The sequence below is a fragment of the Symphalangus syndactylus genome, chromosome 4, assembly GCF_028878055.3.
Source record: "Symphalangus syndactylus isolate Jambi chromosome 4, NHGRI_mSymSyn1-v2.1_pri, whole genome shotgun sequence".
NCBI classification, from domain to species: domain Eukaryota; kingdom Metazoa; phylum Chordata; class Mammalia; order Primates; family Hylobatidae; genus Symphalangus; species Symphalangus syndactylus.
This window is the reverse complement of record NC_072426.2, coordinates 79189277-79206319: the sequence shown is the minus strand read 5'-3', so window position 1 is coordinate 79206319 and position 17043 is coordinate 79189277. Positions and strand designations below refer to the sequence as shown.

At 38.1% G+C, this 17043-nt stretch overlaps 1 protein-coding gene across 5 annotated transcripts in view; it reads right to left on the bottom strand.

Moving 5' to 3' along the window:
• Positions 1-17043, bottom strand: part of LOC129480815 (zinc finger protein 33B) — a 50119-nt gene that overhangs the window by 19850 nt on the left and 13226 nt on the right. Inside the window, exon 1 of one of the 5 annotated variants that reach the window (XM_055275184.2) lies at positions 5435-5508. The exons of 3 other annotated variants lie outside the window; for them this stretch is intronic. The gene's annotated coding sequence lies outside the window, so the exon portion shown is untranslated. Of the gene's footprint in view, positions 1-2182; positions 2275-5434; positions 5509-17043 lie in introns of those variants that run through there. One more of the 5 variants, XM_063637356.1, reaches the window with a different exon arrangement.

Below are 17043 nucleotides of genomic sequence, written 5' to 3'. Positions count from 1 at the left end.
TGACATTGAAAACAAAAGAGAAGATTCAAATTACTAAACATAGGGATTAACAATGTATTACTAGTACTCTTACAGAAATAAAAATAATTACAAAGAATGGTATGAACAATGTATGTCAACAAATTATTTAACTTCAACAAAATGGAAAAATCCATAAAACAAAAACGACTAAAACCAACTCAAGAAGAAAAAGAAAAATCTGAAATGACCTACACAAGTAAAAAGATTGAAGTTGTAAATTTAAAACTCCCCATTACAGGTGGGATGCAGTGGCTCACGACTGTAATTCTACCACTTTTGGAGGCCAAGGCAGGCAGATCACTTGAACTCAGGAGTTTGAGACCAGCCCAGGCAACATGGTGAAACCCCATCTCTACAAAAAAATTACAAAAAATTAGCTGCATGTGGTGGCATACACCTGTAGTCCCAGCTACTTGGGAGGCTGAGGTGGGAAAATTGCCTGAACCTGAGAAGTCAGGCTGCAGTGAGCCATGACTGCACCACTGCACACCAGCCTGGGTAATATAGTGAGGCTCTGTCTCAAAAAAGACAAAAAACAGACAAGAAAACTTCCCATTACAAAAACAAAAACAAAACCCAGGCCCAGATGGTTCACTGGAGAATTTTATCAAACATTTAAAAAGAATTATCAATTACTCAAAAACTCCAAGAAAATAAGAAGAAACACTTGCCAGCTCATTCTATGATCCCAATACTACCCTAGTACCAAAATCAGACATGAAAAAACTACAGATCCATGTGTCATGATTACAGACCTATAAATCCTCAACAAAATACTAGCAAATTTCATCTAGTAGTATATAAAAAGGATTACATACAATGATCAAGTGGGATTTATACTAGTAATGCAAGTTTGGTTTATCATTTGAAAATCAATTAATACACCACATAAGCAGAAACGAAACAATAATCACGTGATCATCTCAGTATACAGAGAAAAAACATTTAACACAATCCAATGCCCATCTTCTCTATAAAAACAATCAACAAACCAGGAATAGAGTTAAACTTCCTGAGCCTGATTAAAGGCATCTACAAAAAGTCCACCACTAACATCATACTAAATAATGAAAGGTACAATGATTTTACTCTAAGAACAAAAACAAGACAAGAATGCCCTCTTGCTGGTTACACATCATGCAGGAGATTCTAGTCAATAAAAGCAAGGGGAAGGGGAATTCAGATTGAAAAAAAAAAAAAAGTGAAACTATCTGTCTTTGCGGTTGACTGCTCATGCATATAGAAAATCTTAAAGAATCCACTAAAACGCTATTAAAACTAATCAAAGAGTTCAACAATGTTGTAGTGTGCAAGTTCACTAACAACAAAAAAATCATAAATGAAATTTAAAAAAGAATTCCGGCTGGACATAATGGCTCAAGCCTGTAATCCCAGCACTTTGGGATGCTGAGGTGGGTGGATCACCTGACGTCAGGAGGTTGAGACCAGCCCGGCCACCATGGTGAAACCCTGTCTCTACTAAAAATACAAAAAAGTTAGCCAGGCGTGGTGGCACATGCCTGTAGTCCTAGCTACTTGGGAGGCTGAGACAGCAGAATCACTTGAATCCCAGAAGCAGAGGTTGCAGTGAGCCAAGATCACACCATTGCACTCCACCCTGGGCAATAAGAGCAAAACTCTGTCTCAAAAAATAAGTAAATAAGTAAATTCCATTTACAATAGCATCAAAAAGAATAAAATACTTATAATTTTAATCAAGGAAATACAGAGCTTATAGTGTGAAAACCACAAAACAGTGATGGAAGAAATTAAAGACAGCCTAAATAAATGGAAAGGCACTGAATAGCGTTCATATGGTTAAGATGGCAATAACTGCCAAATTAATATCTAAATTCAACACAATCCCTACCAAAATCTCATCTGCCTTTTTGAAGAAACTAACAAGCTGGTCTACAATTTTATGTGGAAATTTAGGGAACTGAATATAATCAAAACAATCTTAAAAAAGTAGAAAGTTAGAAGACATACACTTCTCAATTTGAAAATTTACTACAAAATTATAATAATCAAGATGGTATGATACTGGCATAGAGGTAAACATTTGAAATAAAATTGAGAATTCATAAATAAACACTACTATATATTATGTTCAGTTAATTTTCAACAATGATGCCAAGAAAATTTAATGCTGAAAAATCACCTTTTTGGCTGGTCGTGGCAGCTCACGTCTGTAATCCTAGCACTTTGGGAGGCTGAGGCAGGCAGATCACAAGGTCAGGAGTTTGAGCCTGGCCAATATGGTGAAACCCCATCTCTACTAAAAATACAAAAAAATTAGCCAAGTGTGGTGGCGCACGCCTGTAATCCCAGCTACTCGGGAGGCTGAGGCAGGAGAATTGCTTGAACCCGGGGGGCAGAGGTTGCAGTGAGCCAAGATTGCGCCATTGCACTCCAGCCTGCGTGACAGAGTGAGACTCTGTCTCAAAAAAAAAAAGGAAAAAGAAAAATCACCTTTTCAAGAAATGATGCTGAGACAACTGAATATTTGTATGCAAAACAACCAAAATTATTCCTTTCCTCACACCATATACAAAAACTCATTGAAAATGTATCACAGGTCTACATTTAAAAGCCATTACTTAAAGAAAATATAGGAGTGGATCTTCATGCCCTAGGGATAACAGAGCCCTTTTAGATAAAGTACCAAAAATACAAGCAACAAAAGAAAAAACAAATTAGACTTCATGGAATGAAAAACTCTTTTGCTACCAAGTACAAAGTAAAGACAATAAAATGACAACCCACAAATGGGAGAAAAATATTGGCTAATAATACATGTAATTAGTGACTGGTACACAGAATATGTAAAACACTCTTACAACTCAACAACAAAAGGACACATAACACAACTACATAATAAAAAAAAGTAATTGATTTTTCTATATTAAGCTTCTATCCTCCAACTTGGCTACAAAGACAATAGTTTTGGGAGTTCTTTAGAATTTTCTCCTTAGGCAATCATGCCTGTACGAACACAGAAAGTTTTATTTCTTCCTTTCCCATCTGTATGCCTCTTATTTTGTTGTCTTATGGCATTACCTACAATTTCCAATGAGATGTTGAGTAAGAGTGAAGAGACAGGACATCTTGTTTCCTTATATCAGGGAGAAAGTATCCAGTGTCTCACCATTAAGTATGATCTTAGCAGTAGGTTTCTTGCAGATTTTTTTTTTATATCAAGTTGAGAAAGTTCCTCTCTATTCCTAGTTTGCTCAGTTTTATCATGAATGGGTGTTGGATTTTATCAAATGCTTCTTGTCCATCAATTGACATGATATGGTTTTCTTCTGTAGCCTGTTGATATGGCAGGTTACAGAATTGATTTTTTTTTTTTTTTTTTTTTTTTTTTTTTTTTTTTGAGACAGAGTTGCCCAGTCTGAAGTGCAGTGATGCAATCTCAGCTCACTGCAAACTCTGCGTTCCAGGTTCTAAGCGATTCTCCTGCCTCAGCCTTCAGAGGAGCTGGGAATACAGGAGCGCTCCACCACGCCCAGCTTATTTGGTATTTTTAATAGAGACAGGGTTTTACCACGTTGGCCAGGCTGGTCTTGAACTCCTCACGTCAGGTGATCCATCCGCCTCAGCATCCCAAAGTGCTGGGATTACAGGCGTAAGCCACTGCACCCAGCCACATTAATTGATTTTCAAACTCTGACCAGCCTTGAGTGGTCATGGCATCTAATTATTTTTATATGATGTTGGATTCTACTTGGATTTTTGCATCTATATTCATGAGGGATATTAGTGTGTGGTTTTTCTTCTTTGCAAGGTCTTCATATGCTTTTAGGATTAGAGAAAAAATAGCCTTTTAAAAAGGTGTCAGGAAGGTTCCCTCTGCATCTCTTTTCTGAAAGACACTATAGAGAACTGGTATATTTCTTCCTTAAATGTTGCACAGAAATCACCAATGAAACCAAAAAAGTCTGATAATTTATTTTCTTTCTTTCTTTTCTGAAAGCTTTATGGATTCAATTTATTTAACTGATATTGGTCCATTTGAATGGTTTATTTCTTCTGTGTAAGTCTTGGTAGTTTGTGTATTTCAAGGAATTACCCATTTCACCTAAGTCATGGGTTCAGAAGAAGCCAGGAATAAAGGCTTCCTGTACCAAAACCATCTAATTGCATTACAAATGCAAAAAATAGTATCAATGAAGGACCCCCTTCAATGTAGGAGGAAGTCTTGACCTTAATTGCTTTGGAAAGAGATAGAAGTCTGTGAGACTAAAGGCAAGTCTGCACATAAGTACTATATTTTAGTTGATAAAATTATAAAATTATTTTCCACATGGGTATGATTAACAATTCTGACAGTGCTACACATGTATACAGGGAAAGAATAATGAAGGTAAATGGAAGGCCAGGCTTGGTGGCTCACATCTTTAATCCCAGCACTTTGGGAGGCCGAGGTGGGTGGATTACCTAAAAGATCACAAGTTCGAGACCAGCCTGTCCAACATGGCAAAATCCCATCTCTACTAAAAACACAAAAATTGGCTGGGTGTGGTGGTAAGCACCCGTAGCCCCAGCTACTTGGGAAGCTGAAGCAGGAGAAATACCTGAACCCAGGAGGCGGAGGTTGCCATGAGCCGAGATCACACCACTGCACTCCAACCTGAGTGACAGAGCGAGACTCCATCTCAAAAAAAAAAAAAAAAAGAAAGAAAGAAACTAAATGGATGATGGATGGTTAGAGCCATATTTCTTACTTATTTCTTACTGTTGGGTATGGTAATTTACAGTGAAGCAAGGGAAGAAAGCTAGAATGACCCATGTGGTAATGAAGAGTTGAAGGTGTAAGTATAAACACGTTTAGCTTGAGAGAGATACAGATGGTTACATGTAGAACTATTTATAAGTAAGTATATTACATGGTTTATGCACATGTATATTTCCCTGTTCTGCGAGCTGAGACGGCCACACCCTACTGCTGTAAGCAGACTATTAGCCCCTATCTCGGTTTCTAATACCATTGTCAAATAAAAGGAATCAGGGTTACCTGAAAAATGGTGGCTGATTTCAGAAAGGAAATACATAAGATGAGCCTGCACCATCTTGTAGTGACAGAAAGAAAGTTCTCTAAAAAACAATGGCAACAAAATTCATAAATCTCCACTTCTTATGTGTGAGTTGTGTAGAGTAACATTGTTCCAATGTGTACAGTATGGAAAATAGGAAAAAGATGTAACTTTATAGTGGACAAACTGTATGTTTGCCAACACTTTTAAGGCCAACATCAAAAGTCATAAAACATGGTGACAGTATGCATGCTTGATATAATGTGACAAAAAAGGTACTTTACCACTGTGGCCTTTTTCCCCAAAACCTATAATCCCAGTCTTATCTTGAGAAAAACATTAGACACATTCCAATAAATGGAATTTATATATACCTCACCAGGACTCCTCCAAACTGTCAAGGTCATCCAAAACAAGGAAAGTCTGGGAAACCACCATAGCCAAGAGGAGCCTAAAGAGACATAACAACTAAATGTAATATGGTGCCCTGGAAGGGATCCTGGAACAAAGAAGGACATTAGGTAAAAATCAGCAGACCCTAAATAAAAATATGGACTTTAGTCAATAATCATGTACCAATGTTGTTCAACAGCTGTTGCAAACATACCATCCTAATATGTTAATAACAGCAGAAACTGGGTAAATGGCAATTCTCTCTACTACCTCCCCAATTTTCTATAAGTCATGAAATAAAGTGAATGTTTTAAATAGACAAAGGAGACACAGAAATAGCCAATGAGTGCATAAAAAGATGTTCAACATCAGGCCAGAAGCAGCGGCTCACGCCTGTAATCCCAGCACTTTGGGAGGCCGAGGCGGGTGGATCATGAGGTCAGGAGTTCAAGACCAGCCTGGCCAACATGATGAAACCCCATCTCTACCAAAAATACAAAAATTAGCCGGGTATGGTGGTGGGCACCTGTAATCCCAGCTACTCAGGAGGCTGAGGCAGAGAATTGCTTGAATCCAGGAGACAGAGCCTGCAGTGAGCCGAGATCGCGCCACTGCACTCCAGCCTGGGCAACAGAACGAGAGTCCATATCAAAAAGAAAAAAAAAAAAAAAAAAGACCTTCAACATCATTAGCCATTAGGAAATGCAAAAAACCACAATGAGATACCTCTTTACAACTACTGGATTGGTATAATAAATAATAATAATAATATTAATAAAAAGTGTTGGCAAACCGGAGAAACTGGAAAATTCATGCATTGCTGGCAGGATTGTAAAGTATTGTGGCTGCTATGAAAAACAATCGGGCAGTTCCCAAGAAAGTTAAACACAGAGACACCACATAACCAGCATTCTACTTCTAGGTATATATCTGAAATGACTGAAAATACATGTCCATGTGAAAACTTATACATGAACAATTACAGCAGAATTATTCATAATAGTCAAGAAGTAGAACTAAAACCAAATGTCCATCCACTGACAAATGGATACATAAAATGTAGTATATATCTATACACCATGTTATATAGCTATAAAAAACAAGTGAAATATTGATACGTGCTACAACATGGATGAACCTTTATGTTATGCTAAGAAAAAGTAGCCAGGCAGAAAAAGTCACATACAGTTCCATTTTTATGAAATATTTAGATTAGGCAAATCCACAGAGACAGAAAATTCAATTTTGGTTGCCAAGGGCTACAGGAAAGGGGAAAGAGAAAGTAATTGCTAACAGATATTGGCTTTGTTTCAGGGATGATGACAATATTCTAAGAAACATTGTCAGCTGGGCGCGGTGCCTCACGCCTATAATCCCGGCACTTTGGGAGGCCTATGCAGGCAGATCGCTTGAGGTCAGGAGTTCCAGACCAGCCTGACCAACATGGTGAAACACTGTCTCTACTAAAAACACAAAAAATTATCTGGGTGTAGAGGTACATGCCTGCAATCCCAGCTACTCGGGAGGCTGAGGCAGGAGAATCACTTGAACCCAGGAGGTGGAAGTTGCAGTGAACCAAGATCGTGCCACTGTACTCCAGCCTGAGCAACAGAGTAAGATTCTGCCTCAAAAAAACAATTGTCGGCCAGGTGCGGTGGCTCACACCTGTAATCTCAGCACTTTGGGAGGCTGAGGCGCATGGATATTCTGAGGTCAGGAGTTTGAGACCAGCCTGGCCAACATGGTGAAAATATAAAATCAGCTGGGTGAGGGGGCATGCGCCTGTAATCCCAGCTACTCAGGAGCTGTGTAATCCCAGCTACTCAGGAGACTAGGGCAGGAGAATTGGCTTGAATCCGGGAGGCAGAGGTTGCAGTGAGCTGAGATCGCGCCACTGCACTCCAGCCTGGGCGACAGAGCAAGACTCCATCTTAAAAAAAGTAAAAAAAAATTGTCAGGAAGGTTGCACAATCCTGCAAATACACTAACAGTGATTGATTTATACACGTAAAATTGGTGAAGAGTACAGTATGTGAATTATATCTCATATAATTCTCAAGAAAATTGTTTCTTATTTACCTGTTTCGTGGTGTATAAATAACACAACTGATATGCATTGTTCTTACAGTCAACCACCTAATTTTTTTTAGTAATTTAAATCACTTCTGTGTAACATTTACTTTTGCTTGTACAGATAATCAAATCGTCTGCATACAAAATGACAATTTGCCTTCCCAAACTTTATGTTTTATTATTTTTTTCTTGTCTATGTAATGGACAGTAGATCCTCTATGAGATTCAGTAAAACTGCTGATACAAGAGATCCAGCAACTCTCATATAGAAAGTGTGCTGTGATTTTTCAACAAATAGTGTACAAAAAGTTTTTGTCCATTACCTCTATTTTATTTTTTGAGACGGAGTCTAGCTCTACTGCCAGGCTGGAGTGCTGTGGCGCCATCTTGGCTTACTGCAACCTCCGCCTCCCGGGTTCAAGCAATTCTCCTGCCTCAGCCTCCCGAGTGGCTGGGACTATAGGCGCACACCATCATGCCCAGCTAATTTTTTGTATTTTAGTAGAGACGGGGTTTCACCATGTTGGCCAGGATGGTCTCCATCTCCTGACCTCGTGATCTGCCCACCTCAGCCTCCCAAAGTGCTGGGATTACAGGCATGAGCCACTGCACCCGGGCTGTCTATTATCTTTATTAAAGATTAAGATGCTGAATTATTTATAGTTGGTAGGCAATTTACAAAACTTTTTATTTGAAGACAATTCTTTTTTTCTTCTTTCTTTCTTCTTTTCTTTCTTTCTTTCTTTTTTTTTTTTTTTTTTTGAGGCAAGTTCTCACTCTGTCACCCAGGCTGGAGTCAAATGGTGCCATCAAAGCTTACTGCAGCCTTGACCTCCTGGGGTCAAGCAATCCTCCCACCTCAGCCTCCCAAGTAGCTGGGACCACAGGCATGCACCAGCACACCTGACTAATGTCTTTACTTTTTGTAGAGATGGGGTTTCACCATGTTGCCCAGGTTGGTCTCAAACTCCTGAGCTCAAGTGATCCACCCACCTTGGCCTCCCAAAGTGTTGAGATTACAGGCATGTACCACTGCACCCAGCCTGGAGACAATTCTTAAATTGACATGCAGCTGGAAGAGATAATGAGAAGATTCTGTATACCCCTCACCCAGTTTTCTCCATGGCAAAAATTTGCAGAACTATAGTCTAATATCAGCCAAGAACTGACATTGATTCATTCAATCAACCTTATTCAGATTTCACAAGTTTCACATGCCTTAGTTGTGTATATTTAGTTCTATAAATTTTGCCACATGTATAGATTTTTGTGAAAATCACAACATTAGTGATACAGAACAGTCCCATCACCAGGATCCCACACACGGTAACTACAGCCATCTCCCACCCTCTCTGCCTTCCTAACGCTGGCAACCACGAACCTGTTCTCCATCCCTATGCTGTCATTTCAAAACTGTTACACAAATAACAGATCATGAGGTATTATGATAAACAGCCTAACTGCCTTTGTGATAATTGGCTGATAATAGATTTCAAATCCCACCCATCTCCCTTCTTACCCTACATTTGGGCAAGCCAATAATAAAGCCTAGGTGGTCTCTCCCTCAATGCCAGTAGGAAACTCAAACCACACAAACTCCATCCTTTTTGTGTGTGCTCACCCCACTCCAAATTCCTAATGACAAGCAACCATTCTTCTCCCTTCTTTCTCAATCCACATTTAGACCTGCTTAGGAGCCTTCTCTGGTCTCCCTAGAAACCTGTCTCTATAAGTAATAAACTCTTTTTTACACTCTTGATATCATTACCAGTTTTGATATCTAAACCAAACATAGGGGGTAAGAGGGTTCATCCCAACTCTGTGGGGTGGACCAGAACCAACATGTAAATTTTTGAGATGGGGTTTTTTAAAACTCAGCTTAATCTCTTGAGATTCATCCATAATGTTACATGTATTGGTCATTCATTCCATTTTAATACTGGGTAACACTTCATGATATGGACACACCACACATTATTTATCCATTCAAGAAGATCTGGATTATTCAGGTTTGGGCTATTACCCATAAAACTGCTGTGGAATTTTTTTGATGGAACATTAAGTTTTTATTTCTCAAGGATAAATGTCTAACAGTGCAACTAGTGGTTCACATGCTAAGTTTGTTTTTAGTTTTAAATGGAACTGACAAACTACTTTCTAGAATGACTGTAGCATTTTATATACCATCAAAAATGTATGAATAATTCAGTTTAAATCTTCACCAGCACTTGTATTATCACTTTTATAAGGCAGATCAAATAAGAGCATGATAAAAACATCTTTCATTATGACGTGTCTGGGTATAAGTCTCTTTGCATTTATCCTCCTATGAGTTTGTTGAGCTTCTTGGATGAATATATTAGTGTTCTTCAACAAATTATGGGTGTTTCTGTGAATTCTTCAAAAAATTTTTCTTTCCCTTTCTGTTCTCTCATATTGATACTCCCATTTGTATATGCTGATGCACCTAATGATATCCGTTTCCCAAGGTTTTGTTCATTTTTCATTATTTTACTGGCTCTTCCTCAAATTACACAATATACATTGATCTGCACCAGACAACCCAGTTTCTGCCAACTTAAATGACAGTTATTATTGTGTTGCCTGTTGATAGTCCTGTGCATGGGTCACATTTTTCCTGTTTCTTTGCATATCTCATTTTGTTGTTGTTCTTGAATGGACAACTGGTCCATTCAGTTAACAGTGTTGAGTGACATAATCAAATGGTGGAGTACACAGCTCCAAACTGTCTCCACACAGAAACACCAAAAAACAAGAACTATAAAAACCAACCTTGTTAGAACTCTGGAAAACAATTAAAGGTTTACAGTAACCAAGTGAATGCTAAATCAGGAAAAAGGCAACTTCAAATGGTGGGAAAGTTTTGTGGCATTTTTACTTTACAAGAGATCCTCATTAATATTAGGAGCTGATATCTCCTCAGAAATCAATTGAAGGCCTGAAGACAGATGGATGACACATATAAATCCTGAAAGAAAAAAACTATCATCTGAGAATTCTCTAGCTGGTAAAACTGTCCTTCAAAATGAAAGAGAAATGAAGATAATCCCAGATAAACAAATTCTGAGAGAGTTTGTTACTACTAGGCCTGCTATACAGGAAACACTAAAAGGTGTCTCAAGATGAAATAAAAAGAAACTAGACTCAAATCTGGAGGAAAAAATAAAGATTTCCAATAAAGTTAACTATATAGACAAATACAAAAGCCAGGGTCATTATATGTTTGCTTTGTAACTCCATTTTTTTTACTTCCTGCAAGACTTAAAAGACAAATGGATAAGAACTAAATATAAATTTACATTATGGGCACACAATGTATACAGATGTAATCTGTGACAACATAAAGGGGATGAGTAAGGTGCTAGGTAGAAGCCAGGTTTTCATATGATATTGAAGTTACGAGAGAATCAATTTAAACTAGATTGTCATGAATTTAGAATGTGAAAGTAATCCCCATGGTTAACTACAAAGACAATAATATCTAAAAAATATACACAGAAGGAAATGAGAAGGGAATAAATATAAAAATCAGGCCAGGCGTCGTGGGCTCATGCCTGTAATCTCAGCACTTTGGGAGGCTTAGACGGGTGGATCACTTGAAGCCAGGAGTTCAAGACCAGCCTGGCCAACATGGCAAAACACCATCTCTACTAAAGACACAAAAATTAGCTGGGTGTGGTGGCACGTGCCCATAGTCCCAGCTACTTGGGAGGCTGAGGCATGAGAATTGCTTGAACCCAGGAGGAGGAGGTTGCAGTGAACCAAGATCATACCACTACACTCTGGCCTGGGCAACAGAGCAAGACTTTGGTCTTGAAAAAAAAAAAAAAATGAAACACAAAGAAGGCAGTAATAAAGGGAATATGGGACCAAAGAAGGTATACAACATACAGAAAACAAAATACAATATGGCAGAAGTGCTTCCTTGTTGGTGATTACTTTAAATGATAATTGCTTGAACTCACCAATCAGAAGACAGAGGCTGGCAGAATGGATTTATTTATTTTTTAGACAGGGTCTTGCTCTGTCATCCAGGCTGGAGTGCAGTGGCACAAACAGGACTCACTGCACCCTTGACTTCCTGGGCTCTAGGGATCCTCCTGCCTCAGCCTCCCAAGTAACTGGAACCATAAGCACACACCACCACACCCAACTATTTTTTTTTTTATTTTTTTTGTAGAAACGGAGTCTCACTTTATAGACCAGGCTGGTCTCCAACTCCTGGGCTCAAGAGATCTACCCAAAGTGCTGGGATTACAGGTGTCAACCACCCAGCTTCAGAATAGATTTTTTAAAAACATGATCAAACTACACATTGTCCAAAACAAACTGACTTAAAATCCAAAGACACAAATAAATTAAAACTGAAAGGCTGATAAAAGATATTCCATGAAAATAGCCACCAAAAGAGAACTGGGGTGGCTATACTAATTTCACTCAAAATAGATTAAGTCATAAGCTGTTACAAGAGACAAAGAAGAATACTATATATGAATAAAGGGTCTTTCCATCAATAAGATATAAAAATTATAACTATATATGTACCAAGCAACATCCTGAAACATGTAAAGCAAACACTGACAGAATGCAAGGGAGAAACTGACAGTTCTTACAGTTAATAGTTTTAGACTGAGGCTGGGCATGATGGATAGCACCTGTAATCCCAGAGGTTTGGGAAGCCAAAGTGGATCACTTGATGTCAGGAGTCCAAGACCAGCATGAGCAACATAGTGAGACCCTGTTTCCACCAAAAAAAAAAAAAAAAAGATAGCTGGGCATAGTGGGCATGGTAGTATACAGCTGTAACCCCCTCAGGAGGATGAGTGGGGAGGATCACTTGAGCCTGGGAGTTCGAGGCTGCACTGAGCCATAATTGTGCCACTGCACTCCAGCCTGGGCAACAGAGTGAGACTCTGTCTCTTAAAAAAATACAAATGCAAATGAATAAGTGAATGAATGAATGATGCATATGAATACACATACAAAGCTACACAAACACATACACACACACACAAATACCAGTAAAATATATTTAATGGTATATTAAGAGGAGTATACACCATGACCAAGTGACCAAGGGGGACTTATCCTGGAAATGCCTGTGTGGTTCAACATAAGAAAATCGATGTAAAAAAAAAAAAAAGGAAAGAAAATGAATGCAATACACTCATTAATAAAACAAGTAAAAAAGGGACACAATCATCTCAGTTGATGCAGGAAAGGCAGTTGACAAAATCCAACCCCCTTTCAGGATAAATACATTCAGAAAACACAAAACAGAACAGAACTTCTTCAACATGATAAAGGGCACATATAGAAAATTCACAGCTTTACATCATATTCACTGATGAAAGAAAGCTTTCCTCTTAACATCAGGAAGAAGACAAAAATACCCACTTTTGCCGGTGCTATTTAACACTGCAGTAGAAGTTCCAGCCAAACAAGAAAAAGAAAGAAAGGCATCCATTGCAAAGGAAGACATAAAACTATGTCTACTCACAGGTGACATAATCCTAAAGATAGATCATAAAGAAACTACAAGAAAGATGCTATAGCTAATGAATGAATTCTGCAAAGTTGCAGAATACATCAAGACACAAAAATCAGTTGTGTTGCTACACACCTGAAAAGAACAATCTGAAAAGAAAATTAAGAAAACAATTCTATCTATAGCACCATCTAAAAGAATAAAATACTATCTAGAAATAAAGTTAACCAAGAAGGTGCAAGACTTCTATACTGAAAACTACAAAATATTGATGAAAAATATTAAAGAAGGTGTAAATAAAGGAAACAGTATCTCATGTTCACAGTTAGACAGATGTCATATTGTTAAAAGGATAATACTGTCCAAAATGATCTACAGATTTACCACAATCCCTATCAAAATTCCATCAGCATTTTTACCAAAATAAAAAGCTGATCCTTAAAGTCGCATGGAATTATAAGGGCCCTGAATAGCCAAAACAATTTTTAAAAAGAAGAACAAAGTCAGAGGACTCAAAATGTCCAATTTCACAACTTATTAGAAAGCTACAATAATCCAAACAGTGTGGTCATGTCATAGGTGTAGACATACAGACAGATGGAATACAAGTGAGAGCCCAAAAATACACTACCTATGGTCAATTGATTTTTGACAAGGGTGTCAATTCTATTCACTGCGAGAAAGAAAAGCCTTTTCTTTCAGTTGATGCAGGCCACATATTGTCATGCTACTGACATGAAATGTAACAGTCATACTCACAGACAAAATAGATTAGAGGTTACCACAGGCTGGTGGGAAGGGGGAATGAGTAGTTACTGCTTAATGGCGATACAGCTTCTGTTTGAAATGATGACAAATGACCAAAAAATGATGCTCGGTTAACTGGATTTCCACATGATAATAAAGTTAGAAAATAAAGTTAGATCCCTACTTTGACTATACACAAAAATGAATTGAAAATAAGATCTAAAAAAATAAAATGTTTAGAAGAAATGTTCAGAAGAAAACATAAGGAAAACTTTGGGTTTGATGATGGATTCTTAACTATGACATAAAATGGATAAGCAACAAAAGAAAGAGTAGGTAAGGCTGGGTGCGGTGGCTCACGCCTGTAATCCCAGCACTTTGAGAGGTCAAGACGGGTGATCACCTGAGGTCAGGAGTTCAAGACAAGCCTGGCCAACATGGTGAAACACCGTCTCTACTAAAACCACAAAAATTCGCTGGGCGTTGTGGCATGTGCCTGCAATCGCAGCTACTCGGGAAGCTAAGGCAGGAGAATCACTTGAACACAAGAGGCAGAGGTTGTGGTGAGCTGAGATCGTGCCACTGCACTCCAGCCTGGGTGACAGGGTGAGACTCTGTCTCAAAAACAAATATCTGTGTATATATACACATTAAAAATAATTCAGTGGTACCCCAAAAAGCTAAAAGAAATACACTTTGATAAAACAATTCTACACCTAGGTTTATATCCAAAAGAACTGAAAACAGGAACTTTGAGCAGATAATAATATGCCAGTGTTCACTGAAGCATTATTCACAACAGCCAAAAGGTACACCCAAGTGTACATCAACAGATGAATGGATTAAACAGCCAGAAAAGAAAGTCTTGGTACTTGTTACAATACAGATGAAAGCTGAAAGCATCATGCTAAGTGAAATAAGGCAGACACAAAAGGCCAAATGTTGTCACACTACTGACATGAAATATTCACAACAGTCAAAACTCACAGAGACAAACTAGATAAGAGGTTACCATAGGCTGTTGGGAGGGGGGAATGTGTAGTTACTGCTTAATGGCAATACAGTTTCTGTTTGAAATAATGCAAATGTTTTAGAAACTGTGGTTATGGCTATACAACATTGTGAGTGTAATGCCACTGGACTGTACACTTAAAAACTGTTAAAATGGCAAATTTCATGTTATATATATTTTACTACATACAAAACAGTATATTGTCAAAATGCCCCAGCATCATTTGCTGAATACCTGACTGAATTTCTTTTGCATTTTTGTCAACAGTTTGTCAAATGTCTTAGCTTCAGCTGCCATAACAAAATACCACAGACTGTATGGCTTAAACAACAGAAGTTTATTTCCTCATGGTTCTGAATGCTGGAAGTCTGAGATCAGGATGCCAGCATGGCCAGGGCCTGGTGAGGGCCTCTTCCCAGCTTGCAGTCAGCCACTGCATGTTCGTGTCACCTTTCCTCTATGCACACAGAGAGTGAGCAAGCTCTCACTTCCTCTTCCTGTAAGGCACTAACCTCATCGTGAGGGCCCCACCCTCATGACCTAATCTAACCCTAATTACCTCCCAAGGGCTCCACATCTCCAAATGCCACCACACTGGAGATGAGGGCTCCAACATATGAATTTTGGGGAGACATGAACATATAGTCTATAACAGCATAATCAATGTTGAAGTTTTCTATTCTTTTCCATTGTTCTATGTGTATATTCTATTAATGTGTATATTCAACCAACATCCTGTCCTCTTGATTATAGCTATTAATACATACATACAGTAGTCACTCCTTATCCAAGGGGGACACATTCCAAGATGCCCAGTGGAAGCCTGAAACCTCAGATAGTATTGAGTCCTATAAATACTATGTTTTTTCCTAAATATACAAACCTATGATAAAGTTTAATTTATAAATTAGGGACAGGGAGAGATTAACAACATCATAAAACAGAAAAGTTATAACAATATGCTGGCATCACTACTCTTGCACTTTAGGGCCATTATTAAGTAAAATAAGCATTACTTGGACACATATAGTGACAGTAAATAATCAAGACAATTACTAAGTAATTAACTCATGGGTAGCATATACAGCCTGGGTATGCTGGACACAGGGTTGATTCATGTCCTGGGACAGGACAGTGCAAAATTTCATCATGCTACTCACAACAGTGTGCAATTTAAAACTTAGGAATTATTTATTTCTGAAGTTTCCTATTTAATATTTTTGAAACACAGTTGACCTTAGGTAACTGAAACTGCAGAATGCAAAACCACAGAAAAGGGGAGACTAAGGTAATAAGCCTTAACACTGGATACAATAATTCCTCCTACTATTCTTTTTCTCAAGACTTCTGATAAAAAGTTTCTCAAAATTGTCTCATATTATATATATATATATATAGTTCCTTTGACTGTTTATGGAAATTTTGGAATAAGCTTATTTAAAGCTGAGAAAAACCTTCCTGGAATCTTGACAGGAATGCCATTAAACTGTAGGTCAATTTGGAGAGAACTGGCATACTTACTAAGTTGAGTTTCCCAGTCTATCAAGAGACCATGTATCTTCATTTATTTCAGTATTCTTTTATTTCTTTCATCAGCATTTTGTAATTTTCAGCACAAAGGTCCTATACATATTTTGTTCAATTTATACCAAAGTATTTAATTTTCTATGGAATAAGTGATATTATGTTTTTAATTTAGATTTGCATATGTTCATTATTAGTGGAGAGAAATTGATTATATGTGTTCATCTTGGATCTTGAAACCTTTTGGAAATCATTCATTCATCCTGGGAGGTTTTCATTTTGTTTTTTCTTTTTTTTTTTTTTTTTTTTTTTTTGAGATGGAGTTTCACTCTTGTTGCCCAGGCTGGCGTGTAATGGTGTGATCTCGGCTCATCACAACCTCTGCCTCCTGGGTTCAAGTGATTCTCCTGCCTCCCGAGTAGCTGGGATTACTGGCATGCGCCACCACACCCAGCTAATTTTGTATTTTTAGTAGAGATGGGGTTTCTCCCTATTGGTCAGGCTGCTCTTGAACTCCCAACCTCAGGTGATCCACCCGCCTCGGCCTCCTAAAGTACTGGGATTATAGGCATGAGCCACCAGGCCTGGCCTGAGGTTTTTATTTTCTAAGATTCCTTGTAATTTTCTACATATACAATCACGTCAAATGTAAAAGTAAACAGTTTTATTTCTTCTCTATGTGTATGCCTTCTATTTCATTTTCTTGCCTCATTGTGCTTGAAAGA